This window comes from Callithrix jacchus, chromosome 10, assembly GCF_049354715.1.
Source record: "Callithrix jacchus isolate 240 chromosome 10, calJac240_pri, whole genome shotgun sequence".
NCBI classification, from domain to species: Eukaryota; Metazoa; Chordata; class Mammalia; order Primates; family Cebidae; genus Callithrix; species Callithrix jacchus.
Window position 1 is genome coordinate 37,940,261 of NC_133511.1, and position 27,848 is coordinate 37,968,108.

Below are 27,848 nucleotides of genomic sequence, written 5' to 3' on the forward strand. Positions count from 1 at the left end.
TTTTAATCACAGAGTACTATTCTTTGAATGCAATGAGTAGAAAGTAAATTCACCCATAGAAAGGTTCCTGAGGATGTCTCTCATCTTTTTTATGTATCTCCTAAATTTCAGAGGGGTAACATGATTGGAAATATGGAGAAAGAGGTAATAACACTTCATCTAGGGGAAAATGGCTAATGGATTATAGTGATGGCTGAGTGAGTTATCTTAGCTGAGGGTAGTAATCATGCGGGGGTCATTCGGGGATAGGATCTAGCAATCCTGAGAGTAAAGTATTTTTGGATATGGCATGCTCACAGGTGTTCAGGCTTTATATTCTGAGTCGGGTAGAGGATTTAGGCATTCAGGTATGTCCTTGTTTTGGGATTTTGTACCTGTGGGCTGCTGACACTGGAATAGTGACTGGAGATGGGGAGATGTCTTGTCTCCAGGAGTCAGAATAGGTTTGGTTTGCAGTATTTCAGGTGGAGCAGGCCCTCTAGGGATGTTGTGACAGCAGCATGCCACTTAATATGACTCTAAGGGAATTTAGAGTATTTTCATGACTAGTTATAAGAAAACTTGGCCATAGGGACACAGGAACATCAGACTCCATCCTTAGAAGATAAAGGAAAAGAGGTAACCAGTTGGCAATGTCTGCTCTCTGAAACCGAGATGGCAGAATCATATTGTGCTCCTTAAATTTGAAATGCCAGTCCTAGCTTTTCTCAGGAGAAGGCTGAAGCCAGTGAGTCTCACCCTGATTACTTCAAATTTCAGTTGCCCTTCCTCATCCCTCTGCTTCTCTCTGTTGTTTCTTTGCTTAAAGTAAGCAAAGTAAGGTTTGGTGATTTTAACTGTGACCTGAAATTGTCAATGTTTTTCTTATATTTTAGAGACCTGGGGCCCTAATTTGCTGTGTATGTTTAATTAAAATAACATCCCACAGTACCATCTTCTAGATTGAATTTTCTTACCCTAATCCACCTATTTCACTGCTTTTATTCTCTGTAAAATTTTGCACTCAAGCACTAAAGTGACCCAGGTGTGAGAATACTATTTTCTAGGAGGAGTAACCAGTAACAATATTGTTCAGGTGCTTAGATTTACTTTTTCCTAATTCAGCCCTGTCTCATTAAGAATGTCATCTGTCGGGGTCACTTCCTCTGGTGCCTGTCTTGCAGACCCTGACTCAATGACGGATGAATAAAGTACACTGACACACACATATGCTTTGTCAGTTTGACTGGGTGGCTTACAGACTCCCGGGGATGGCTGTAAATAGTTGTGACTGCTGGCCCCTACCAGCCAGTGAGACTCGCATTTATTTAGTAGAGAATAATTGACAAAGGCTTGAATTAACACCACAAGAGGCTGAAAATTAAAGGACAGGTTTTGATACCCCAAACAAATTTCATTAGAGGGTAATCTCCCTGGTCAACCTCACCCCGAGAGGGCCATCTGGCTCAAATGTTAGTTTTAAAACCATATGAGTAAACAAGCTAGCTAGGTAATCTACTCACATTCCTTTGTATTTGTACCTTAATCTCTCTGGCTTCTGCAAAGAGACTCTGGCTGCTTTCAGCCAAGAACTATAGAAAAAACCCTTAGCCTTTCCAAAAGGTTTGAGAACTCTCTAATTTTCTTTCCCTTAATACTTTTGCTGCCACCCTGACTGAATTCCCACAGTCATTTAGGCTAGTTTGTCTTTCAGAGGCACTATTCATGGATAAAATTTTTCAGAAGCTGAAACATAATAGCCTGTCATTTTGGGAGATTACCTGGGGATTTGGGCTTATCTCACCCTGTAGACATGTCTTTTGGTAATGAATCTTCATTGTAAGAGGCAAAAGGCAGGAGTATTTCCATAAAGCATTTTAGTACAAAGTGAACAATTATATTCTTCTTTTGAAGAACTTACTGTGCTTTCTAGTTCACTTTTAACTAAGATGAAGAAAATGTGCAATACATGGTAAATTATCATAGACTGGATCACGAAAATATACTTCTATATATTTCTCCACCCTGGCATACCATATATAATATGTATACACACACACACACACACACACACAGACACACACACACTCTTTGTATTATACTTTAAGTTGTGGGATACATGTGCAGAACATGCAGGTTTGTTACATAGGTATGCACATACCATGGTGGTTTGCTGCACCTATCAACCTGTCATCTACATTAGGTATTTCTCCTAATGCTATCTCTCCTCTAGACCCCCACTCTCTGACAGGCCCCAATGTGTGATGTTTGTCTCCCTGTGCCCATGGGTTTTCATTGTTCAACCACCACTTATGAGTGAGAACATGTGGTGTTTGGTTTTCTGTTCCTGTGTTAGTTTGCTGAGAATGATGGTTTCCAGTTTCATCCATGTCCCTGCAAAGGACATGAACTCATTCTTTTTTATAGCTGCACAGGATCCATAGTATATATATTACATTTTCTTTATCCAGTCTATCTTTGATGGGCATTTGGGTTGGTTCCAAGTCTTTGCTATCATGAACAGTGCTGCCATAAACATATGTGTGTGCATGTGTCTTTATAATAGTATGACTTCCATTCCTTTGGATATATAGCCAGTAATGGGATTGCTGGGTCAAATGGTATTTCTGGATCTAGATCCTTGAGGAATTGCCATTGATTCCACAATGGCTGAACTAATTTACATTCCCACCAACCCTGTAAAAGTGTTCCTATTTCTTTACGTCTATTCTGCCATCTGTTGTTTCCTGACTTTTTAATGATTGTCATTCTAACTGGCATGAGATAGTATCTCATTGTGGTTTTGATTTGCATTTGTCTCATGATCAGTGATGATGAGCTTTTGTTAATATGTTTGTTGGCTGCATAAATTGCTTCTTTTGAAAAGTGTCTGTTCATATCCTTTGTCCAGTTTTTGAAGGTGTTCTTTTCTTGTAAATTTGTTTAAGTTCTTTGTAGATTTTGGATTTTAGTCCTTTCTTAGATGGATAGATTGCAGAAATTTTCTCTCATTGTATAGGTTGCCTGTTCACTCTAATGATAGTTTCTTTTGCTGTGTAAAAGCTCTTTAGTTTAATTAGATTTCAATTTTCAATTTTGGCTTTTGTTGCCATTGCTTTTGGTGTTTTACTCATGAAGGCTTTGCCCTTGCCTGTGTCCTGAATGGTATTGTGTAGGTTTTCTTATAGAGTCTTTATGGATTTAGGTCTTATATTTAAGTCTTTAATCCATCTTGAGTAAATTTTTGTATAAGGTGTCAGGAAGGTGTCCAGTTTCAGTTTACTGCATATGGCTAGCCAGTTTTCCCAACATCATTTATTAAATAGGAAATCCTTTCCCCATTCCCCATTTCCTTGAGCAGTGATTTGTAGTACTCCTTGAAGAGGTACTTCACATGCTTTGTAAGTTGTATTCCTGGGTATTTAATTCTCTTTGTAGTGATTGTGAATGGGAATTAACTCATGATTTGGCTCTCTTTAAGCCTATTATTGGTGTACAGGAATGCCTGTGATTTTTGCACATTGATTTTTGTATCCTGAGACTTTGCTGAAGTTGCTTTTCTGCTTAAGGAGATTTTGGGCTGGGATGATGGGGTTTCGAAATGTACATTGATGTCATCTGCAGAGATAATTTGACTTTATATCTTTCCATTTGAATCCTCTTTCTTTCTCTTGCCTGATTGTTGTGGCCAGAACGTGCAATACTATGTTGAATAGGAGTAGTGAGAGAGGGCTTTCTTGTTTTGTCCCACTTTTCAAGGGAATGCTTCCACCTTTTGCCCATTCAGTATTATATTGGCTGTGGGTCTGTCATAAATAGCTCTTCATAAATAGCCATTTTTATTTTGAGATACATTCCATCAGTACCTAGTTTATTGAGAGTTTTTAGCATGAAGATTGTTGAATTTTTTTGAAGGCCTTTTCTGCATCTGTAGAGATAATCATGTAGTTTTCGTCACTGGTTCTGATTATGTGATGGATTACGTTGACTGATTTGTGTATGTTGAAGCAGCCTTGCATCTCAGGGATAAAACTGACTTGATCATGGTAGATAACCTTTTTGATGTGCGGCTGGATTCAGTTTGCCAGGATGTTTTTTTTAGAATATTTGCTTCACTGTTCATCAGGGATATTGGCCTGAAATTTTCTTTTTTTTGTTGTGTCTTTGCTATGTTTTGGTATCAGGATGATTCTAGCCTCATAAAATGAGTTAGGGAGGATTCCCCTTTCTTCTGTTGTTAGGAATGGTAGTAGCTCCTCCTTGCACTTCTGATAGAATTCAGCTGTTAATCCATCTGGTCCTGGGCTTGTTTTGGTTGGTAGGCTATTAATTACTGCCTCAATTTCAGAATTTGTTATTGCTCTACTCAGAGATTTGACTTATTCCTGGTTCAGTCTTGGGAGTATCCAGGAATTTATCCATTTCTTCTAGATGTTCTGGTTTATGTGTAGAAGTGTTTATAGTATTCTCTGATGGTATTTTGAATTTCTGTGGGATCGGTGGTGACATCCCCTTTATCATTTTCTTATTGTAGCTAATTGAATCTTTTCTTTGTTTGGCAAGCAGTCTTTCTCTTTTGTTGATCTTTTCATAAAACCAGCTCCTGGATTCATTGATTTTTTTGAAGGGTTTTTTTTGTCTCTGTCTCCTTCAGTTCTGCTGTCATCTTAGTTATTTCTTGTCTTCTGCTAGCTTTTGAATTTGTTTGCTCTTCCTCTCTAGTTCTTTTAATTGTATTGCTAGGGTGTCAATTTTAGATCTTTCCCACTTTTTCCTGTGGGCATTTAGTGCTACAAATTTTCTTTCAAACATTGCTTTAACTGCATCTCAGAGATTCTGATATGTAGTGTCTTTGTTCTCATTGGTTTCAAAGAAGTTATTTGTTTCTGCCTTAATTTTGTTATTTACCCAGCAGTCATTCAGGAGCACGTTGTTCAGTTTTCATGCAGTTGTGTGGTTTTGACACACCATATTTTTATTACACATATTATATAATAATTATGGAGCAATAGTAGTTAATACTTATTGTGCACTTATTCCTTTTTAGGTGCTGTGTTGAATTCCTCCATATAGTGCCTCATATAATTATCAAAATACTCACATGAGTTAGATGGTGATTATTCCCATCTTGAAGATTTGCTTTCTTTCATATTGTCACTCAGCTAGTAAGGCATTAGAATTTGAACTCATTTTTGACTCTAAAGTCTGTTTTTCTGTACTAATTGGAAAGGCATACATTATAGTATGGTGATTGATTCAGTTAACATGAGAAAACATGTACTGCAAGTCTGCCATATGTTTTCACTGTGCTGGATGCTAGTGAGCCGAGAAGGAAAACAGGGAGTGTATTAGACTGCTAGGACTGCCATCACAAAGTACAACAGACTGGGTGGCTTAAACAACAGAAACTTATTTTCTGAAGGTCCTGGAGGCTAGAAATCTGAGATTCAGGTATCGGTAGGATTGGTTTCTTCTGAGGGCTGTGAGGGAAGGATTTGTTCTAGGACTCTCTCCTTGGTTTGCAGATGGCTGTCTTCTGCCTTGTCTTCATGTCATCTTCCCTCTGTACACATCTGTGTCTGAATTTCCTCTTCTTATAAAGACATTAGTCATTTGGGTTTAGGGCCCACCCTCAAAATCTCATTTTACCTTAATTACTTTGGTAAAAATCTGTCTCCAAATAGTCTCATTCTGAGATCTGGGGGTTGAGACTTCAATGTGAATTTTTGGGAGTACATGTTTCAGCATATGACAGATTTCTTACCTTAGAGATTTACCAGCCTATTGAGATACCTGGATATAAAAGAAAGTTGGATGGAACAATATTTGAATAGAAATAATGAAGTTGTGTCATGTCTGTAAAGAAATGAGTGATTAATTTTCACTGGAAGTAACTAGAAAGACTTCAATGAGGCAAGTGGCATTAAAGCTGACCTCTGATTAATATGTAAAAATGTAAAAGTGAGAGAATGGACAGGAGAAGACAGGATTTGTGTGACCTCTGGTGTACAGAGTGCTCTAGTGTGGCAGAAACAAAGGGATGAGATGAGAGATGATGTGATGTGCTGGTAAAATGGCTCAGGAGAAAAAAGAGGCCTGGTTTGTGTCATTTGCCATGGCCTCTGCTTGTGACTAATGGGTGATCTTGGGAGAGTTAACTCCCCAACACATGCTTATATGTGAAGCGTGGTCCTGTTCTTGCCCTGAATCCAAGAAGGCCTGGGCAGAAAGTAAAGGCACAGAGTACTGGGGCAAGAAGCTGTGAGTGCAGAGTGAGTCAAATCCGTATGGAAAGACTCACTCTGCTATGCATGGGGTGAGAGCTGAGGCACTAAACCAATATGTTAGGTATCTGACATACGAGGTGACAGGAGATTATTTTAGACAGCAGAACATGTAATAGCCTGTGATGGGAGAAAGCATGATTTGTTTGGAAAAGAGGCCAATGCTAATAAAGCCCTGAATGCTGAGAAAAAGTGGTCAAAAACAGCTAAGGTGTGGGGAAAGGAGAAGCCATATCCCCACATGCTTTTTGGTTGTTCTAATCTTTTTGGTATTCATTCTACAACCCAAAGGGCAACCACTGAATTGTTTTAGGTGTGCTATGAACTGTATGAATTCATGCACGCACATGCATACCTTAGAACTTGGTATTATAGAAACAAATTTGCATTTGGAAAAACGACTCTGACTGCAGTGTGAGGAAGTGGTTGAAAGGAAATCAGATTGCCTGCCATAAGACTAACTGAGGATTGTTGCTATGGAACAGGGAGGAGGTAGTAGACATGAGTTAGAAAAGTATTTAGGCCATGACTCAGTACAATAACTCAATGGGCTGTGGGATCTAAGTACCATTCTCAGTAAAAGGCAGCAGATTCCTGAGAGTAAAGGCTGTTCACAAGTCTGGAGAATGGAAAGTAGAAAGAGAGACTATCATATATTGTTGAGTTAGGAAGCAAATATGTGTTCAGCGAATAAGAGAAGTACATCAAAATGACTCAGGAGCCAGTTTGGAGGAACTCTCATTGGCTAAATGTGAGATAATCTGAGCATCAAAACCATAATAATGGTAATGGATTAAAATATGTAGAAGACATAAATAGAATTTGTGATTGCACAGTTATAAAATAAAGGTCGGTATGTGGAGGGGGAAACTTTTCTTTACAGAGGATGTCAGCTAATACATGGAGAAGGGGTGATCTAATTAGAAAATCATTATTTTCTGACACATATGTAATAATTCAAGGAAGATTTATCAATGAACACTAAATTCATTGGATTAAAAGAATCTCAAAACATCACTCTACAGGACATTTAATTATAAAGAGGAAACAGTACCTTTATTGGAGTGATTTGATTACACTACCTTAACTGCGTGATGAAATTTAGCATCATTAATATTGGAATGAACTGGCATTATGTACTTCTGGTGACAGTACATCTCCTGAGACATACAAAATTACCTAAGTAGTATTTTTGCCTAATACACGTAACCTGCATCTAAATGGGAGGATTTGTCTGCTATCAGAGAAATCAAGATTGAGATGTAAGACGAATTACCTGGACTTTTCAAAAATGCCACTGTCACAAAGAACGAAAAAGAAAGTGTGTGAGTTTGTGTGTGTGTGTGTATGTGTGTGCATGCTACTTTTCCATCAAAGGCTAAGAGGATGTGAATACCAAATGAAATGCATAAACCCTTGATTGAATCCTGGAGAGGGGAGAAATAACTATAAAGGGCCTTTAGATGAAGGTTATACAAGTGCTCATTGTATTGTATTTCAAACAAATAACTTTTCCATCTAAAATATATAATATGTTATACATGCCATACATCCATATATTCACATATTATAGAATACTTATAATTAATCCATATTCAGAAATAAATGTATTATCAAAATTGTCCTAATTTGCAGATGTTTCACTGTAAGATACAGTTTTTCTCAAAATTCTTTTCCTATGATCTCCTTTTAAAAATTTTGTTTCTCTTACTGTTCAGTTCTTTACTCTTCTAAATTTTCATTACATCTTGAACACAGGTGTTTGCTTTGACTGATGTCAAACACTATGCCAGATGCTGAAGACCCAAAGATACATAAAAAAAAAAAAAAAGGTTTTCTGTCTGAGAAGAGCTAATGGGCTACCAGAACAGAAAAAAGATAAATTATAGTTCAGTGTAATTAAGAACCTTCACACAACTGGATTTATTTAAGCTTATTCATTATTGTGTGCTCCCTTTTAAAATGATGCCTAAATGTAAGTGGCTAATGTGGGTGTTCTTAGCCTCCTCCTAAAAATACCCCCCATATCACCACAAAGGAGGAAAACTGGCAGTATCACTTAAAATTAAGACTTAGGGGAACTATGGTTGAGAAGTCAAAGTCTGTGATTCTGTTTCTGACCCCATGAGAAGGAAAAGCTTCTCTTCAGCTGTGGGTTGGATGATTAATCAAGATAGTGAATGTGAAAGCAACTAGTAAACTACAAGATAAAGAGGTATAAAGACCTGAAGGTTGTCTTTCCTGTCTAAAGATGGAAACAGCACTACTACTACCATTTCTTGGGAGGAGCTTGAAGAAGTAAAAGAAGTGTTTAGTATAGTAGCTATTGACAATAGTGGATAGGTCAGTGACAATGAACTTCAAGACCTGTTTAAGGAAGCAAGCCTTCCTATGCCTGGCTACAAGGTATATGAAATTGTGGAGAAAATTCTAGCATTTGTCAACAACAGCCAAGATGGCCAAATCAGTTTGAAGAGTTTTGTCACTGATGTAAGAATTAAAACTGCAAAGATATCAGCAAAATATCCTCCAAAGTAATCAACATGAAGGAAATGATTACCAGTGTGGGGGGAACTTTATTTCCTATGAGGGCACACAGCATTCCTATTGAGGGGAAGAAAAGGGGCTCTTGTTAACAGGATAAACAAAGCCCTGGAGAATGACTTTGACTGTAGTCTTATACATAAAGCATCTTATACCCATGACCCTCAATAATGGCAGTATCTTCAAGTTACTTGCAGATCTCATCCTTCTTTGCAAAATGATCAATTTATCTGAACCAGATATAATTGATGAAAGAGCCATTAATAAGAAAAAGCTCACCACATTCGCTATTTCTGAAAATTAAAACCTAGTTGATATGATTTGGCTCTGTGTCCCCACCCAAATTTCACCATGAATTATAGTTCCCATAATCCCCAAGTGTCATGGGAGAGACCCAGTGGGAGCTAATTTAGTCGTAAGGGCAGTTACCCTCATGTTATTCTCATAATACTGAGTGAGTTCTCATGGGATCCGATTGTTTTATAAGGGGCTTTTCCCCCTTTTACTTTGCAGTTTTCCTTCCTGCCATCATGTGAAGAAGGATGTATAAATTACCCAGTCTTGGGCAGTTCCTTATAGCCATATGAGAATGGACTAATACAATAAATTGGTACTGGGTAGTGGTATGCTGCTGTAAAGATATCTGAAAATATGGAAGCATTTTTTTTTTAACTGGATAACAGGTAGAGGTTGGAACAGTTTGGAGGGCTCAGAAAACAGGTAGGTGAGGGACAGTTTGGAACTTCCTAGAGACTTGTTAAATGGCTATGACCGAAATGCTGATAAAGATATGGACAATGAAGTTTAGGCTGAGGTGGTCTCAGATGGTGATAAGGAACTTGTTGGGAATGGGAACAAAGGTGACTCTTGTTATGTTTTAGCAAAAAGACTGGCTTGCTTTTTTTTTTTGCTTTTCTTTGCCCAAAGCTCCCAAAGACCTGTGGAACTTTGAACTTGAGAGAGAGAATTTTGGGCATCTGGCAGAAGAAATTTCTTTGTCTTTCTTTCTTTCTGTTTTTTTTTTTTAGGGCCTCATCCCTTTTCTTCTCCAGTTATGAAATGTGTCCATCTCATCAGTTATTTGCCCTTAGCAAAGTGAAGTGAACACAGAGGGACTGCAGAGGCCATGGTAACAGCAAGTTCATGAGCCCTTGAGAGAAAATGAGCAGCATGTCACTGTCCCTCACGCCTTTTATTAGTCTGTGTTGGCTGCCATAACAAAATACTATAGACTGGGTGGTGGCTTCAATAATAGAAATCACAGTTCTGAAGCCTGAAAAGCCCAATACCAAGGTCCAGCAGGGCTCTGTTCCTGGTGAGAGCCTTCTTCCTCGCTTGTAGATAGCTGCTTTTTTACTGTGTCCTGATGTGGCAGAAAAAGAAGAACCTCTCTTGTCTCTTTTTTTTTTCTTTTTTATTGCATATTAGGTTTTGGTCTTTATTTATTTATTTTACTTTAGCTGCATACTATATCTGGCATTTCTCCCCATGTTATCCCTCCCCACCTCCCGCTGTTCCCCCTTTTCCCCTCCAACTGCTCCCAGTGTATGATGCTCCTCTTCCTGAGTCCACATGTTCTCATTGTTCAACACCCACCTATGAGTGAGAACATGTGGTGTTTGGTTTTCTGTTCTTGTGTCAGTTTGCTGAGAATGATGGTTTCCAGGTTCATCCAAATCCCTACAAAGGACATGAACTCATCATTTTTTATGGCTGTGTAGTATTCCATGGTGTATATGTACCACATTTTCTTTGTCCAGTCTATCATTGATGGGCATTTGGGTTGGTTCCAGGTCTTTGCTGTTGTATATAGGGCTGCAATGAACATACATGTTCATATGTCTTTATAGTAGAACAATTTATAGTTCTTTGGGTATGTACCTAGTAATGGGATTCCTGGGTCAAATGGAATTTCTATTTCTAGATCCTTAAGAAATCGCCACACTGCGATTCCTCAAGGCCTTAGAAATAGAAATTCCATTTGACCCAGCAATCCCATTACTGGGTATATATCCAAAAGACTATAAATCGTTCTACTATAAGGACACATGTACACGAATGTTCATTGCAGCACTGTTTACAATAGCAAAGACCTGGAATCAACCCAAATGCCCATTGATAATAGACTGGATTGGAAAAATGTGGCACATATACACCATGGAATATTATGCAGCAATCAGAAATGATGAGTTCGTGCCGTTTGTAGGGACATGGATGAATCTGGAAAACATCATCCTCAGCAAACTGACACAAGAACAGAAAATGAAACACCGCATATTCTCACTCATAGGTGGGTGATGAAAAATGAGAACACATGGACACAGGGAGGGGAGTACTAAACACTGGGGTCTATTGGGGGGAAAAGGGGAGGGCCAGTGGGAGGGGGAGGTGGGGAGGGATAGCCTGGGGAGAAATGCCAAATGTGGGTGAAGGGGAGAAGAAAAGCAAAGCACACTGCCATGTGTGTACCTACGCAACTGTCTTGCATGCTCTGCTCATGTACCCCAAAACCTATAATCCAATAAAAAATTAAAAAAAAAAAAAAAAAGAAATCGCCACACTGTCTGGTGGGAATGTAAATGGTTGAACTAATTTACACTCCCACCAACAGTGTAAAACTGTTCCGATTTCTCCGCATCCCCTCCAGCATCTGTCTCCAGACTTTTAAATAATTGCCATTATAACTGTAGTTTTGATTTGCATTTCTCTAATGACCAGTGATGATGAGCATTTTTTCATATGTTTGTTGGCCTCATCTTTGTCTTCTTTTGTAAAGTGTCTGTTCATATCCTTTGCCCACTTTTGAATGGGGTTGTTTTTTTCCTCGTAAATCTGTTTTAGTTCTTTGTAGATTCTGGATATTAGCCCTTTGTCAGATGGGTAGATTGCAAAAATTTTTTCCCATTCTCTTGATTGCCAGTTCACTCTAATGATGGTTTCTTTTACTGTACAGAAGCTCTGACTTTTAATTAGATACCATTTGTCTATCTTGGCTTTTGTTGCCATTGCTTTTGGTGTTTTAGTCATGAAGTCCTTGCCTATGCCTATGTCCTGGATGGTTTTGCCTACATTTTCTTCTAGTGTTTTTATGGTGTTAGGTTTTATGTTTAAATCTTTAATCCATCTGGAGTTAATTTTAGTGTAAGGTGACAGGAAGGGGTCCAGTTTTTGCTTTCTGCACATTGCTAGCCAGTTTTCCCAACACCATTTATTAAACGTGGAGTCCTTTCCCCATTGCTTTTGTCAGGTTTGTCAAAGATTAGTTGGTTGTAGATGTGTGATGTTGCTTCTGGGGCCTCTGTTCTGTTCCATTTGTCTATGTCTCTGTTTTGGTACCAGTACCATGCAGGTTTGATTACTGTAGCCTTCTACTATAGTTTGAAGTCCAGCAGCGTGATGCCTCCAGCTTTGTTCTTTTTGCTTAGGATTGTCTTGGCTCTGTGGGCTCTCTTGTGATTCCATATGAAGTTTAAAGTGTTTTATTCCAGTTTTGTGAAGAAGCTCATTGGTAGCTTGATGGGGATAGCATTGAATCTATAGATTACTTTGGGCATTTTCATGATATTAATTGTTCTTAGCCATGAGCATGGAATGTTTTTCCCTCTGTGTCCTCTCTTATTTTGTTGAGCAGTGGTTTGTAGTTCCCCTTGAAGAGGTCCTTTAAGTTCCTTGTTAGTTGTATTCCTAGGTATTTTATTTCTTTGGGCAATTGTGAATGGCAGTTCATTCTTGATTTGGCTCTCTTTAAGTCTGTTATTGGTGTACAGGAATGCTTGTCATTATTGCACATTGACTTTGTATCCTGAGACTTTGCTGAAGTTGCTTATCAGTTTCAGGAGATTTTGGGCCGAGATGATGGGGTCTTCTAGATATACAATCATGTTGTCTGCAAATAGAGACAGTTTGACTTCCTCCTTTCCTAATTGAATACTCTTTATTTCTTTTTCTTGCCTGATTGCTCTGCCTAGAACTTCTAATACTATATTGAATAGGAGTGGTGAGAGAGGGCATCCTTGTCTAATGCCTGATTTCAAAGGTAATTCTTCCAGCTTTTACCCATTCAGTATGATATTGGCTGTAGGTTTGTCATAAATGGCTTTTATTATTTTATTTATTTTATATTAAAATTATTTTAATATATTTATATATATTATTTTATGATACATTCTGGCTAAGCAGCAAAGCATCTAAGAAGTCAATCGGGTGCTGTTAAAAGCATTCAGTTTTATGTATTCACAAAGATATGGCTTGTAATTGGAACTTATGTTTAAAAGGGAAGCAAAGTTAGAAAATTTGCACTGACAATGTGATAGAAGAGAAAAACCCATTTTCTGAGGAGAAATTCAACAGGCTGAAGAAATTTTTATAAGTAATGAGGAGCCAAATGTTAATCATCAAGACAATGAGGAAAACGTCACCAGAGCATGTCAGAGGCCTTCCCAGCATTCTTTCCCATCACATGCCCAGAGCCTTAGAAAGAAAAAATGGTTTCATGGGTTGGGCCTAGATCCTTGCTGCTTTGTGCAGTCTCAAGAATTGGTGTCCTGTATCTCAGCCATGGCTAAAAGGGGTCATGGTATAGCTCAGGCTGTGACTTCAAAGGGTGTAAACCCCATGCTTTGGTGGCTTTCACATGGTGTTAGGCCTGAGGGTGCATAGAAGTCAAGAATTGAGGTTTGGGAACCTCTACTTAGATTTCAGAGGATGCATGGAAATGTCTGGAGGTGCAGGCAGAAGTGTGCTGCAGGGGCAGAGTCCTCATGGAGAACCTCTGCTAGGGCAGTGAGAAAGGGAAATGTGGGGTTGGAGCCCTTACACAGAGTCCCCACTGGGGCACTGCCTAGTAGAGCTGTGACAAGAGGACCACCGTCTTCCAGACCTTAGAATGGTAGATCCACAAGCAGCTTGCACTGTGAGCTGGTCAATTCTCCCATTTGAGACAGGTGTAAAATGTCTGTACCCCTGTTGTATTAAGGAAGTAACTAACTCGCTTTTGATTTTACAGGCTCCTAAGTGGAAGTTTGTCTTTTCTCAGATGAGACTTTGGATTTGGACTTTTGAGTTAAAGCTGGAATGAGTTAAGACTTTGGGGGACTGTTGGAAGGGTATGATTGTGTTTTGAATTGTGAGGACAACAATTTGGGAGAGGCCAGGGGCAGAATAATATAATTTGGCCCTGTGTCCCCACCCAATCTCACCTTGAGTTGTAGTTCGCATAATCTCCCCATGTTGTGGGAGACATCTGGTGGGAGGTAATTTAACCATGGTGGCAGTTACCCTCATGCTGTTCTCATGATGGTGGGTTAGTTCTCCTTAGATCTGATGGTTTTATGAGAGGCTTTTCCCCCTTTTGCTTGGCACTTCTCCTTCCTGCTGCCATGTGAAGAAGGACATGTTTTGCTTCCCCTTCTGCCATGACTATAAGTTTCCTAAGACCTACCCAGCCTCGTGGAACTGTGAGTCAATTAAATCTCTTTCCTATATAAATTATCCAGTCTTGTGCAGTTCTTTACAGCAGCATGAGAATGGACTGATACACTAGAGCCGATTTCTGTCTTGACCATTTGTTGTACAGTAGTCAACATTGGTGCATAGAACCTCAAAGAAGAAAAACCTCACTTGGTCTTGGAACTTCTCTGGCAGATCATCAAAGTTGGTCTCTTTGATGATACTGAGCTTTCTAAGAATGAAGCTCTGATTGCATTGCTAAATGAAGGTCAGGAACTAAAGGTGCCGATGAAGCTTTCTCCTAAGGAATAACTGCTTTAATGGGTGAACTACCATCTGGCTGATGTGGGATGGTGTGCCATCACCAACTTCAGCCAAGGTAATAAGGATTCTGGAGCCCATTTTCACCTGCTTAAACAAACTGCCCCTAAAGGTGACTGGGAATATGGACTTTCCAGTCCATCTTCAGCATTTCATGAGAAAAATGATCTCAACTGTGCTGGACTTGGGTTTCAAGTAGATAAACTTGGCTGCAAATAGTTTGTTACTACTGCAGATGTGGTTTCAGGCAATCCTAAACTTAATTTAGCTTTCATAATTAATCTGTTTAATACATATTCATGCCTATACAAGGTGGACAATAATGACATCAATAAGAAATTATTTGAGGGAGAGGGCAAAGAAGAGAAAGGACATTTCAGAACTGGTAATTTCTTGGGAGTCAACCCATGCATTAATCATTTGTACAGTTACCTTGCAGATGCTTTAGTGATCTTTCAGCTCTATGTGATTTGAGTGCCAGTCAACTGGAGCCATGTCAACAAACCTCCTTATCCTGCTCTTGCAGGGAACATAAACACTGATAACTGTAACTATACAGTGGAACCAGGGAAGAACAGGCCAAATTCTCCTTGGTTGGCATTGCTGGGCAGGACCTAAACAAAGGGAATTCATTTATTCTGGCATTAGTTATGGCAGCTGATGAGAAGGTACACATTGAATATGTTATCAGATCTTGGAGAGTGTGAAAGTGTACTTTTAAAAGTGCAATCAAAAATACTTCCATTTCTAACTTCAAGATGCCATTTCAGTTGCTTGTGAGATCAGTTCCCAGATATATGCATTATGTGTTGATCTTGTGGAAGTGAGACCAAAAATGGCCATGTCAGTGTTTTCCTGCTTAACGGGAAAAGGACTGAGCAGAATAAAATAATGAAACATTTAATACTTTTTTCTGCACATTAAATACATTGAATGTCCCACAGTTTAAAGAATTTTGAAATTTAGTGGGTATAAAACCAGAGATTATTTGTGTGCTCACAATAGTCACATATTCATTAATGAATTCAATATCCTGTTCATATTAGTTAGAACTTGACAGTCTTTTTGGATAGCACAGTTAATTCACCAATTGATACTGATAATAGAATATGTTCATTCTCAAGCTGATACTTCATAATTAAATTATTTTTGTCTTTTGAAAGTCTTATTAAAAATACAAATTCATCCTATTTCATGGCTCAAAAAGATGACAAAAACATTTTTACAGGTTCTGCTGCAAAATGTGTTTTGATTTTCTCATATGTAATTTTGATCATAAATGCATTTGAACTCATAGTTTCATTTAATCATTTCATATTCTTTCTCCAACTATATAAAGTTGTCTAAAAATACTTTTTTTGTAAGTTTCTTTATTGTCTAAAACCTTGAAGTGACATGTATTATTCACTAATATGAAACTTTTTTATGTATGAGGACTAATTCTTGAATAAACTTCAAGGTTCACTCTTAAAAAAGACAGGGAAAACCTAATGCCAGAATCTGGTTATTAAGTCTCACTGTCTCCGAGGGAGATGATGCTGGACTGAGGAGGACACATACAGGCATGGCTTCTGGAACAGAGGCTGCTGGAGGAATGCATGAAGACACTTTTGCCCCTTCAGTTGTGTGTACCCAGTCCTTGATTTGTTCCTGTAAGAAACATGGCATCTGCCTTCTCTAATGGGCCAGACTACTCTTTCCCTCTTCCTTTTCCACATCAGTTTCTTTTTTATAGTTAGTTATGAAACATTTCAAAATACAGAAAAGTGAAGTCTAACAAATTAATCTGCTTACACCTAGATTTCAGGAAGGTATGAAATCATCTTTTTAAAAATGTTTAACATGTTTGTTTAAAAAAGTTAACAGAAAACACAAAAACATTTTATTTTCCAGATTCCCATCAAAATTCAATTGTAATTTTTAGATTTGTGAATACTATGATGATTATTAGTTTTAGGGACTGGGTTTTCCTCTGTTACCTGGGCTGGAGTGCAGTAGAACCCTCACATCTCAATAGGGAGTACTCTCTCCATTTTTAGAGGAAATCACTAACTAAAATTAGCATCTCTTCTTGTTTTCTATGGTTTTTTTCTCTTTGAGCCAGAGTCTCGCTCTGTCACCCAGGCTAGAGTGCAATGGTGTGGACTCAGCTCACTGCAACTTCTGTCTCCTGGGTTCAAGTGATTCTCCTGCCTCAGCCTTCTGAGTAGCTGAGATTACAGGTGTGTGCCACTATGCCTGGATAATTTTTGTATTTTTAGTAGAGACGTAGTTTCCCCATGTTGTTCAGGCTGGTCTCAAACTCCTGACCCTGTGATCTGCCCACCTCAGCCTCCCAAAGTGCTGGGATTACAGGCATAAGCCACTGTGCCTGGACTTCTATGCTTTTTTTGTTTTGACTTTCTGATATTACTTTGAATACATAGATTTATGTGCATAAAATATATATTGTTGCTTCCTGTTTTTCCAAAATATACATGAATTGTATCATATAGAACTTGCGTTTTAAAAACCTGTTCTTATTCACTCAATATTTTCAATATTTATCTTTGTCAACCTTGCAAGTCTTTTTGTCTTTCTATAGATACATCGGTTTCTATTCTATTGAAAAGCCATGCTTTTTCTATCTCCTCATCTATTAGGCTCCTGAGAGCTCTTCTTTGTCCTTTCCTGCACTTTTTTACCTGGTAGGGAGGTTGTCTTTTTCGGAATGTGTCACCTGGCTTCCTCTGCTCTTTTCCTTTTTGTTGGGTTCAGGAAACGGGAGGCGCTAGCTGGAGAGCAACGTGTAGAAACAGATAGAAATCGTAGTATTTATTTGCTGTTTATTCCCTTTACGGCCGGGTATCTTCTCAGGCTGTCTGCTTCCGTAGCTACAGCTCTCGCTGGGTTGTGGAAACTGCACCACACCTTTCCTTACCCTTCGGGTTGGTCAGTGTGATGCTTCCTCTGCTGTCAGTCTCCTGTGCTGCTTCACCCGTTGTTGGATCCCTAATGGTGTTCTTGCCTCTGTCAATAGACTTTTCATGAATTCTTACCCATAATCCCTTTGAGTGTGTCATCTGTTTTTCTGCCAGGACCCTGACTCTTGAAACTGGTTACAAATAAGTATTCTAGCAACGACTAGCAAGTAGTACAGCAAGAAGTCTCAGGTGTCAGAGCAAAACTTGATTATTGCGTAGTGCGTGTATATTCTGTAATGTGTGCTTTTATTTATATACATCTTTTTGTTTTTGTGCAACAGCTGACTATATTATGCTCTTTAATAATATGTAAGCAAGACCTGTGTGATAAAAAATAAAGTGCTATGGGACATGAAAAGTTGAAGTGACTAAATTATGCCGCATACCACATTCTTTAAAGGAAAGGCTAAACATGATTTTAAATCAATTTCTAACTTAATTTATAATGAAATGCCTACAAAATCCCATTAGGCTTTAGAGTAATTTTGAAAAGTGATAGTGATTTTAAAGTTCTCCTGAAGAATAAACAAGTAAAAAGAGCTAATAACATTTTGAGGTCCATTTGAAGAAAAAGCAAATACATGTAGTTAATGAAATTTTGTAAATGGATTTAAAATGTAGGGGTATTTGATACATCAGATATTAACAAAACAATGTGATATTAGCATAAGGATTTAGAGATGAATGGGACAGTAAAGTAACCTATGAAGGTATTCTTGTGGGCATATGTTTGACTTTATTAAAAATTACATTGGAAGCAATTGGGAGAAAGAGGGAGTCACTCAACATTTAGGAACAAATGAATAATAATTAGAAAAATAACATTAAATTCCATACATATTAAAATTTTAAATGTAAAAAACCATTAACATTTAGAAAATCTAAGCATATGTTTCTGACATAGAGATGGAGAAACTTTTGAACTTAAAGCAATAGAAATAAATCATAATGAAAAAGTTTCAAAGAATGCTTATACACTATTGGTGGGAGTGTAAATAAGTTCAACCATTGTGTAAGATAGAATGTCAATTCCTCAAAGACTTAAAGTCAGAAATACCATTCAACCAGCAATCTCATTACTGGGTATATACCCAATGGACTATAAATCATTCTATTATGAAGATACACACGTGTATGTTTTACAATAGCAAAAATATGAAATCCACCCAAATGCCCATCAGTGATAGACTGGTTAAAGAAAGTATGGTACATATACATGATGGAATAATATGAAGCCATAATAAAGAATGAGATCACATGTTCTTTGCAGGGACATGGATGGAGCTGGAGGCCATTATCCTTAGCAAAGTAACACATGAACAGATAACCAAATATCACATGATCTCACTTACAAATGGAAGCTAAATGAGGAGGCTATATGGACACATAGAGGGGAACAACAGACACTGAGGCCTACTGAAGGGTGGAGAGTGGGAAGAGGGAAAGGGTCCGGAAAAATAATACTAGACTTAATACCTGAGTGATAAAATAATCAGTACAACAAACCTCCATGACACACGTTTACCTATGTAACAAAGCTGCACATCCTGCACATGTACCCCTGAATTAAAAGTAAAAAAAAAAGTTTTAGACACAAAATAATTTGAAAGTTGATTTTAAAATGAATAGATTTGAGTATTATTGTGTTGGTATACTCATATATGCCAAATGTGTATATGAACATATACATTTGGTATGCTGTAAGATAAATAAATTTGAAAGGCAAATGGAAAGTGTTAGAAAATATTTATAATAGAGGCTAATATATAGAGAGTGTTGCTGGGCTCTGGGACCCAGGGGAGGCTTAGCTTACTACCTGGTGGCCTGTTCTTCCAGGCTGTTGGTCTCTCACTCACCCAAGAAAGGGAGAAGGAACACACCGGATACAGTGTGCTCGCAAGTAAATATTGGACACCAAAGAGTTTTTGCAAAAAGTGATTTATTTAGGCAGAGAAAGAGAAAAAGGAGAAAGAAAAAGATAAGAGAGAAAAGCTTCCGTAAGATTGTGGAAGGGGCCTAAATATGGAATCTGAAGGGATGTGGAAGAAGGGGACTTTTAACCTGGAAGGAATTCCCACCCTATCCAAGCTCTTTAACCTATTAAAGGAGTTCCTTTAAACTTCCTCTGGAGCGACTGATGTTTGATTTTTTCTCATGTGCACCAAAGTTTAAACAAAGACCCTTAAGACCCGGATGGAGCTGGTAGGGCAAGGCATGGCACTGGAAGTTCTTGCCTTTGAAACTACGCCCCCTTGTGGACCCGGGAAGAGAATATATTCCCTCTAGAGCTCACACAAATTCACATACACTCAAAACAAATTAGCAATAGGGTTACAAAAGCACTCAGAATCCCTAGAACAAAGTTTAAATGAGATACTATGTCATGCTCTATCTTGTCAAAGGTAAAGAGAAAATCAAAATACTTAGTGTTGGAGAGGGTTCATAGAAACTTTTACATATTCTTGGTTGGAGTTTAAAATGGATTAACTTAAATGTATTTAGACAAATTTTTTAAAGTATGTGCATTTGACACAAAAGTTCCACATTAAGAAATATAACTTGGAATAGATACATGCAATATATAAAATGATGTTATAACACTCTTGTAACACTCTTGTTTAAATTGCTAGTTCGAGGCCTAGGTAGTAAGTACTAACCCAGTTGCTCAAATTTCACTACCTTTTATCTCAGGCCATCGGATGGATGTGGAGAAGCTCGCTAATAAGTTCAAGAGTCACTCCACACTATTTAGCCTCCAGTTGGATCTGACTCTAGTTAATTTCATTATCTCTAATCACTGTTACAGGTGTCAGAAATCCGAACTGTAGCTTTGCCCAGTTTGGATTGCATTAATAAACAAATTAAAAAGAATAGGGATCATTATTTTAAAGAAAATATATCAGATGTTTGGTTGAGAAATAATAAGACAGTTGCAAACTCAAAGTCTAATTTGACAATTTAAAAAGGCCTAAGCCTGGAATTGTCCAGCTCTAGGAATCAACTTTGTTCAGAGACTAAAGAGGAGTAAGATTAATTTGAAAAACATTTTAGTTTGATTATCAAAATAGAGCAGAAGCATGGAAACAAAATGAAGGAAGACTATATTGCAGATGTTGGTGCCCACCCTTATCTTCTAAATACTCAGGGTTCCTCTATATTTCTGTAGCTTCCTGCTGCAGACCCCTGCAATGCTATCTTTGAGGCCTTTTCTGGTCATATCCTGCTATAGACTGAAGGTTTATCTTCCTCAAATCCATGGTGTCTGGAGGTGGAGTCTTTGGTTGGTGATGAGGCCATGAGAGCAGAGCCCTCATGAATGGAGTGAGTGTCCTTATTATGCTTGCCTCCTTATAAGAGACCTCAGAGGGCTCTCTTGCTTCTGCCCTGTGAGGCTGGGAAGATCACCCTCTATGAACCAGGAAGTGGGCCCTCCTTCACCAGACACTGAATCTTCTGGTGCCTTGATCTTGGACTTTTCAGCCCCTGGAACTGTGAGAAATAAATTTCTATTTTTTATAAGTCACCCAGTTTATGATATTTTGTTATAGCAACCCAAGTGGGCCAAGATACATGGTTAGCCTTTGCCCAGAAAAAGGTGGAACTACCCAGGAAATAACACCATGGGGGAAGTCTTCAAGCAAGGACAGACAAGAGCTCGTGAATAAACTACTAAGTTCCTTCCTCCTGAAATAACTGTGAGGTTTACATAGACCTCATGATGTCCCCAGTGGGATGGAGCCCATATCAGTAACTTCCGCATGAACACACAATGTATTGGTGTCATTTCTTTCCTTGTCTCACTTCCCCACTCCCTTATTAGTGCTTCCTGGGATCATTTAAAGAATAAAACACATTCACTCAGATCCTTACATACAGTTTTATTTCAGAAGTAGCTCAACTGAAGACAATGGTTCTAAGGTATATTCCAAAGTAGAGTCTCAAGATGGGATTCTGGAAAGAAAATAGTTACTGTCCAAATAGGAATAAATACCTCATTGCTGGCAGTAAACGTGAGGTGGGGGAGCACCTGGAATACTGTAGCATCACTATTGCTAAAGCTCCCCCACCTGTGGAAAAACTGGGAATGAACACAGTAGACAGTAATGCACTGGCTTATGCAATCTCTAAGAGACCAGAACAACAGTATTTATAGTGACTGTGGAGTAGCTCTCAATCAATGATGGACAGGAGTAGGAGGAAAAGTTTCCATCTTCTTCATTCTTGGGTTGGACACCCACCCAAAACACCCATAAGATTGAGCCCCAGATGCCCACAGAACCCATCTGCTTATAATTGAACCCTGTAGTGGCTCCCTCCTCTTTCTTGTCTCATTCCTCACTCCCCTACTGGTGCTTCCTGGGGCATCACCTGCCAAATAAACTGCATTCGCCTTGTCTCAGGGTCTGCTTCTGAGGGAACCCAAGAATGGTAGCTTGGATAAATTGGAGTATTTCCTTAGATTAAAGGTTAGATCTTAGAGGACAGACTTGATAGATATGACAGGGAAATAAAAACTTGAAGATGAAATAAGTTAAAAAGGGAAAAAGACTTATTCTGCTTATCTGCTCTTTAAAATGATATTGGAAACTAGAGAGATGTTTGAGTTTTTAACTACATCATATGGAGTATAGCTGAAAAATGAATCAGAGAAAGGGGGTGTAATCCTAGTGAGCAGACTGAAATGACTGTCCCATAGAGGGTCAGATTCTAGAAATCTATCAAGGGATTGCCACTCAAAGCTGTGAGTAGAAAGTTTATAGGAAGAGAAATTAGACAACTACCCTGTGAACTTCAGATAGCTGTACAAAATAAATTACACATGTAGAGATTTAGAGGAGTTGACCAGAAACATTGGATAAAAATATTCAAAAAAAAATTCTGGTGGTGTAAAAGTGGTGCATTAATTATAGGTGGGGATGCAGCTATTCCCAGTCTTCTGAAGGAATGTTCTTGAGAAATTTATAGCATTATCACTTTATAGGAAGGCAGAGTCAAGATGAACTGGGTAAGAAATGGTGCTTAATAACAGCTTAAGTCCAGATGAGGGGCACATGTTGGTTGGTTGGGTGCTTTTATTTTTCAAATCAGAGAGTTAAATCAGGCAGCATCTGAGCCTATTTATTTCTTCTTTCACCCCAAAAAGCAAAATCTAAAGGAGGCATTTTGGGAAGATGCAGGTTTGGCTAAACAAAAATAAAGTAAAAGCAAAGAAGACACTCATACACTCATAGACAGGCAATGGCAGTACAGAGAGATAAAGTTCGACTACTTCAAGCTCAGCTGAGCCATCCTCCATGATCAGAGCAGAAAGAAATGCTGCTCAAGGCCTGGAACGTTCAGTATCTGAGGAAAAAGACAAAGCGGCACCAGCCAGCAGGATTAGTACTCACTAAGCCCCAGAGGCAGTGTCAGTTGTAGGAATCTGCAGAACAAGCATTATTTTCCAGTTGAGACCTATGTGATGACTAGGATCAGATTTTCCCTAGTGAGAGGGTTTCCCAGTCCTCATCAATGCCTCACTAGGCCCTCTGGCACAGGAGGGAAAAATGCTTATGCATGGGATACCCAAGAGCTTCTGGACCAGACAGAACCTTCACTCAGTTTCCAGTTCCCCTTGGATTCCGTTAATTTCTGGAATCCCAGGGACAAGTCAAGAGTTTTGAATATGCATAATGGAAGCACTAAATTACTTCAAGTGAGATAACTGGGTCTGACTCAAGGCAAGTTTCTGAATATAGCAAGAAGTGAAGACTGTCTCAGTGCCATTCTTTAAGAGACAAGTTGCCCAGGTAAGCCTCCCTTCTAGATGCAGTAGATGCACAATGCCAAGACCAACCTTGTAAATCAATTGGTGAAATTTCTTATCAGGGTCCCAAGTCATGGAATCCAGATTTCACATAGCCAAGGCTGAAAAAGAAAACATCTTTGCCTGTGTTTTCCCCTCAGGTACCACTGAGCTTCTGCTTCAGTCTTTGGCAATATTAAGAATTGGTGTTCTGAGAACCAATTTTGCCCAGAATAATTGCAGAGTCGGGGCCAAAAATCCACGTTTCCTCAGTCTGGTAGCATGAAACAATATGTGATAACCCCATATGAATTATTAACTTTTTCCATCCTTTAAAATTGGGGCATGGAAGAGGCGAACATTGAGAATGCTGTAACTGAGGGTCCCTGGGTTTTTGGGCATATACTGTGAAAAAGTACCCACTTAAAGTTCCAGGAAGAAGCTCAGGTCCTGAAAGAAAAAGCAGTTGGGACCAGAGACACCGAGTTCACAAAAGGAGATGAACTTTGGTGAACTCGCCTCATTACCATACTAAACACCCCATCCTGGGAGGAGCTTCTTGGTCATTTGCTGTTGATGCCATGTATGTGGAAGCATGACGGGCCTGCGCCTGCACTTCCTTTACTCCACCTCTACATACAGTGACTCAGCTCTCCAGCTCAATACAAGCCCTGTTTGCGCCTTTGAGGAGACATTCTTTTGGGAAACTATACCCGGCATCCTCCGTACTTGCTGCAAGTAATAAAATCCCCTTTTAAAATCTTCCTTGGTTGTGGGTTGTGGTCATTGCACTATCACCTGCCAAGCAATTGAACGCGCCTGTCATGTAGGTAACAATCTCTCTGGCTGAGGTGGCACACATAAAGAGACTGAGTATCTTTGTAATAAATACACTTAAAATCTTTCTGCAAATGTATAAAATATGAGTCCCCTCCACCCCCAGTAAAACTGGAAGTATGTTTTCCAGGCTTCCCTTCTTGCTTTCCGGCTTCTGGTGGTCTCAGTTCAAAAAAGCCCTTGTGGAATACAGGAGAGAGGGAGGGAAAGAGGAGAATCAGATTATAAAGAAGTGCTTGCTTCCCTAGGTCTCAGGCAGCTGCTGCATCTCGGGAGATCCTACTTTTATCAGACAGTCCTTTCTCAGGTCCCTGGTAATGCTGGGCAGCCCGGCTTGGGGTGGTTCAGCTCCATTGGTACTTTCTCCTGTTGCTTTCCAATCAAAAGGTGGTAGCAAGTTTTTGCTATTGTCAAGTTCGTCATTCCTTGTTTGGCTTCTCCATTCGTTTACCACTGTTGTGATCTTTTCTTACTTTTATTTTTGTTTGACATTTCCTCCATTTAAATACATAGTTTTCTTCTTCCTGATTGGACTTTGACTGGTACAGTTGAAGACTTTGCCACATGTGTTTTATACTCTTTTTCTTACTGATGCATTTTAAAGTAAATCTGAGGCACCACTCCATTTCACCTGTACAAACTGTGAGTTGCATCTCCAAAAATATGAAAATGTTCTTACATAACTGCTATCTTATTGGAATTCACAAAATTAATAATTCCTGGGTATCATCTAATATCCTTTCTAAATTCAAACTTCTCCATGAAAATTGTTTTTCTTTATAGGTGGTTTATTTAAATTAGGATCTAAACAAGGATCACACATTACAGTTGCTTTTTAATGTTTCTCCTAGCTCTTTTTTAAATTGCATTTCAGGTTTTGGGGTACATGTGAAGAACATGCAAGATTGTTGCATAGGTACACACATGACAGTGTGATTTGCTGCCTTCCTCCCCATCACCTATATCTGGCATTTCTACCCATGCTATCTCTCCCCAACTCCCCACCCCTCACTGTCCCTCCCCTGTTCCCCCCAACAGACCCCAGTGTGTGATGCTCCCCTCCCTGTGACCATGTGTTCTCATTGTTCAACACCCACCTATGAGTGAGAATATGCGGTGTTTGATTTTCTGTTCTTGTGTCAGTTTCCTGAGAATGATGGTTTCCAGGTTCATCTGTGTCCCTAGAAAGGACATGAACTCATCATTTTTTATGGTGTATATGTGCCACATTTTCCCTGTCCAGTCTATCACAGATGGGCATTTGGGTTGGTTCCAGGTCTTTGCTATTGTAAACAGTGCTGCAATGAACATTCGTGTGCATGTGTCCTTATAGTAGAACGATTTATAGTCCTTTGGATATATACCCAGTAATGGGATTGCTGGGTCAAATGGAATTTCTATTTCAAGGTCCTTGAGGAATGGCCACACTGTCTTCCACAATGTTTGAACTAATTTACACTCCCACCAGCAGTGTAAAAGTGTTCCTATTTCTCCACATCCTCTCCGGCATCTGTTATCTCCAGATTTTTTTAATGATCGCCATTCTAACTGGCATGAGATGGTATCTCAATGTAGTTTTAATTTGCATTTCTCTAATGACCGGTGATCATGAGCATTTTTTCATGTTTGTTGGCCTCATGTATGTCTTCTTTTGTAAAGTGTCTGTTCATATCCTTTGCACACTTTTGAACGGGCTTGTTTTTTTTTTGTAAATCTGTTTTAGTTCTTTGTAGATTCTGGATATCAGCCCTTTGTCATATCCTAGCTCTTTTAATCTAAAGTATCACTGCTAATCATTTTTGATTGCTATTAACTCACTGAGGAAATTGTTTGCTCTCTTATAACATGTCTCAGATTCTAGGTTTGTCTTAATGTTTCCTAGTCTTGTTATTTATTGGTTTTTCTTTTTATTCCCTGTTAACTCCCCTAGAGAGTTAGCTCTAGAGGTTTGTCAGGTTTCAGCCCAACCTGGGTTCTGAGAGGAGTCGGTGGATGGGTGGCGGGTAGTTGAAAGAACACTCAGGGGATGTATGCAGTTGGGATATGGCTTCATTCTTTCGCTGTCAGCCTTAGTCTCAGCCACCTGCTCTGGCCACAGCCCCTCTCAGCACTGGCTCCAGGGCTTCTGCGGCCCCAACATGTGCATCTGTTCCCCTTGGCACACTCATGGCTTCCTAGCTTCCCTCTGTCCACCTGCAAGGTGGCTGGCTCCCTCTCTGTCCCCCTGCAAGGCAGCTGGCTCCATTATGCGTGTCCTCTCACAGTGTTGGTGATACATTTATGCACCTCACAGGCCACAGCAGCTCAGAGCCAGGTGATGAGCCCACTCATAACATGGTTACATAACTGAGATTATATAATGCATGGGATTGTGCACCTGCACTCCAGTCCTGCTGTGTTAGACTGAACTGGATGTTTTACTGCACTCGGCCTACTCTTGACTGTGGTGCAGCCATTTCCCTTACAGGTCTTGTTTACATTAAAATATCCTCCCCATGTGTGATAGTATTCTCCAAATAGAAAATTCTTTTCCCTACTCCTTCATCAGTACCCGTAAGCTAAAACTGACTTATCAACCAGAGGCCACATTTCCTCATAGAGGGCAATGCTAGGCCGTCCCTAATTATCTCCTCCCCATGTGTTAGGGATGGTCTAACATTGCCCTCCAATGGGTAACATGGCATCAGAATGCTAAATCAATTTCTGCTCATGGATACTAATTGAGGGGTAGTGAAATGATTGCCAGCTTCTTCCAAGTTCAGTGGAAAAGAGCACATGGGTTTGCTGACTAGAGTTCTCTCTTCAATTTCTCGTATAAATCCTACCTATAGACTGGATGTGGTGGCTCATGCCTATGATCCCAGCACTTTGGGAGGCCGAAGCAGGTGGATCACCTGAGGTCAGGAGTTTGACACCAGCCTAACCATGATGGTGAAACTCTGTGTCTACTAAAAATACAAAAGTTAGCCGGGCACAGTGGTGTATGCCTGTCATTCCAGCTACTCTGGAGGCTGAGGCAGGAGAATCCCTTGGACCTGGGAGGCAGAGGTTGCAGTAGTTGAGATCATGCCACTGTACTCCAACCTAGGAGACAGAGCGAGACTCCATCTAAAAAAAAAAAATTCTACCTATAATACAGTATTTGCCATCTCCTATTTCTGCTTCCTTATAAGTGAAGTGACTTATAAGAACTATACTGCAATGCATTTTGAAAGCAAAACTTTCCTAAATTTTTATGATTTTGTTCTCAAAATGCTGGTCACGTCCCCATGACCAATTCAACAGCAATTTTACGTTAAATTTTATTGTTTTTCCAAAGTAGTCAATGACTTGTTCAGCGAAACAGTTTTCCTTTTATACCCTTATTGCTTCAGTTTACATGACATTTAATCAGATTTCATGCTAACTATACAATAAATACAACTGTCATAGGCAGTTTTGGGAAGAAACGCAATTTATTTGGCACACAACTCGGTGGAGCAGAAGAGCAGGCACATATCAGAGATCAGAACCTATGAACACAGCTATTGGTAAGTTTTAAAGCAGGAAAGCAAGTTTGATTAGTCCAGCAAGCCAGTTAAGTAGAAGTTGGTTAAAAGAGCTTATACGATCTGAATTGTAGACTACTACATAGCTTTCTCTTGCAGAAAACATAAAGTGAATATAAATATAAACTGGGGCTACTTT

At 39.2% G+C, this 27,848-nt stretch overlaps 1 pseudogene; it reads left to right on the forward strand.

The window, feature by feature from the left end:
• Positions 1-289: 289 nt before the first annotated feature.
• On the forward strand, positions 290-15,356 carry LOC100400562 (plastin-1 pseudogene; annotated as a pseudogene).
• The last annotated feature ends 12,492 nt before the right edge of the window (positions 15,357-27,848 follow it).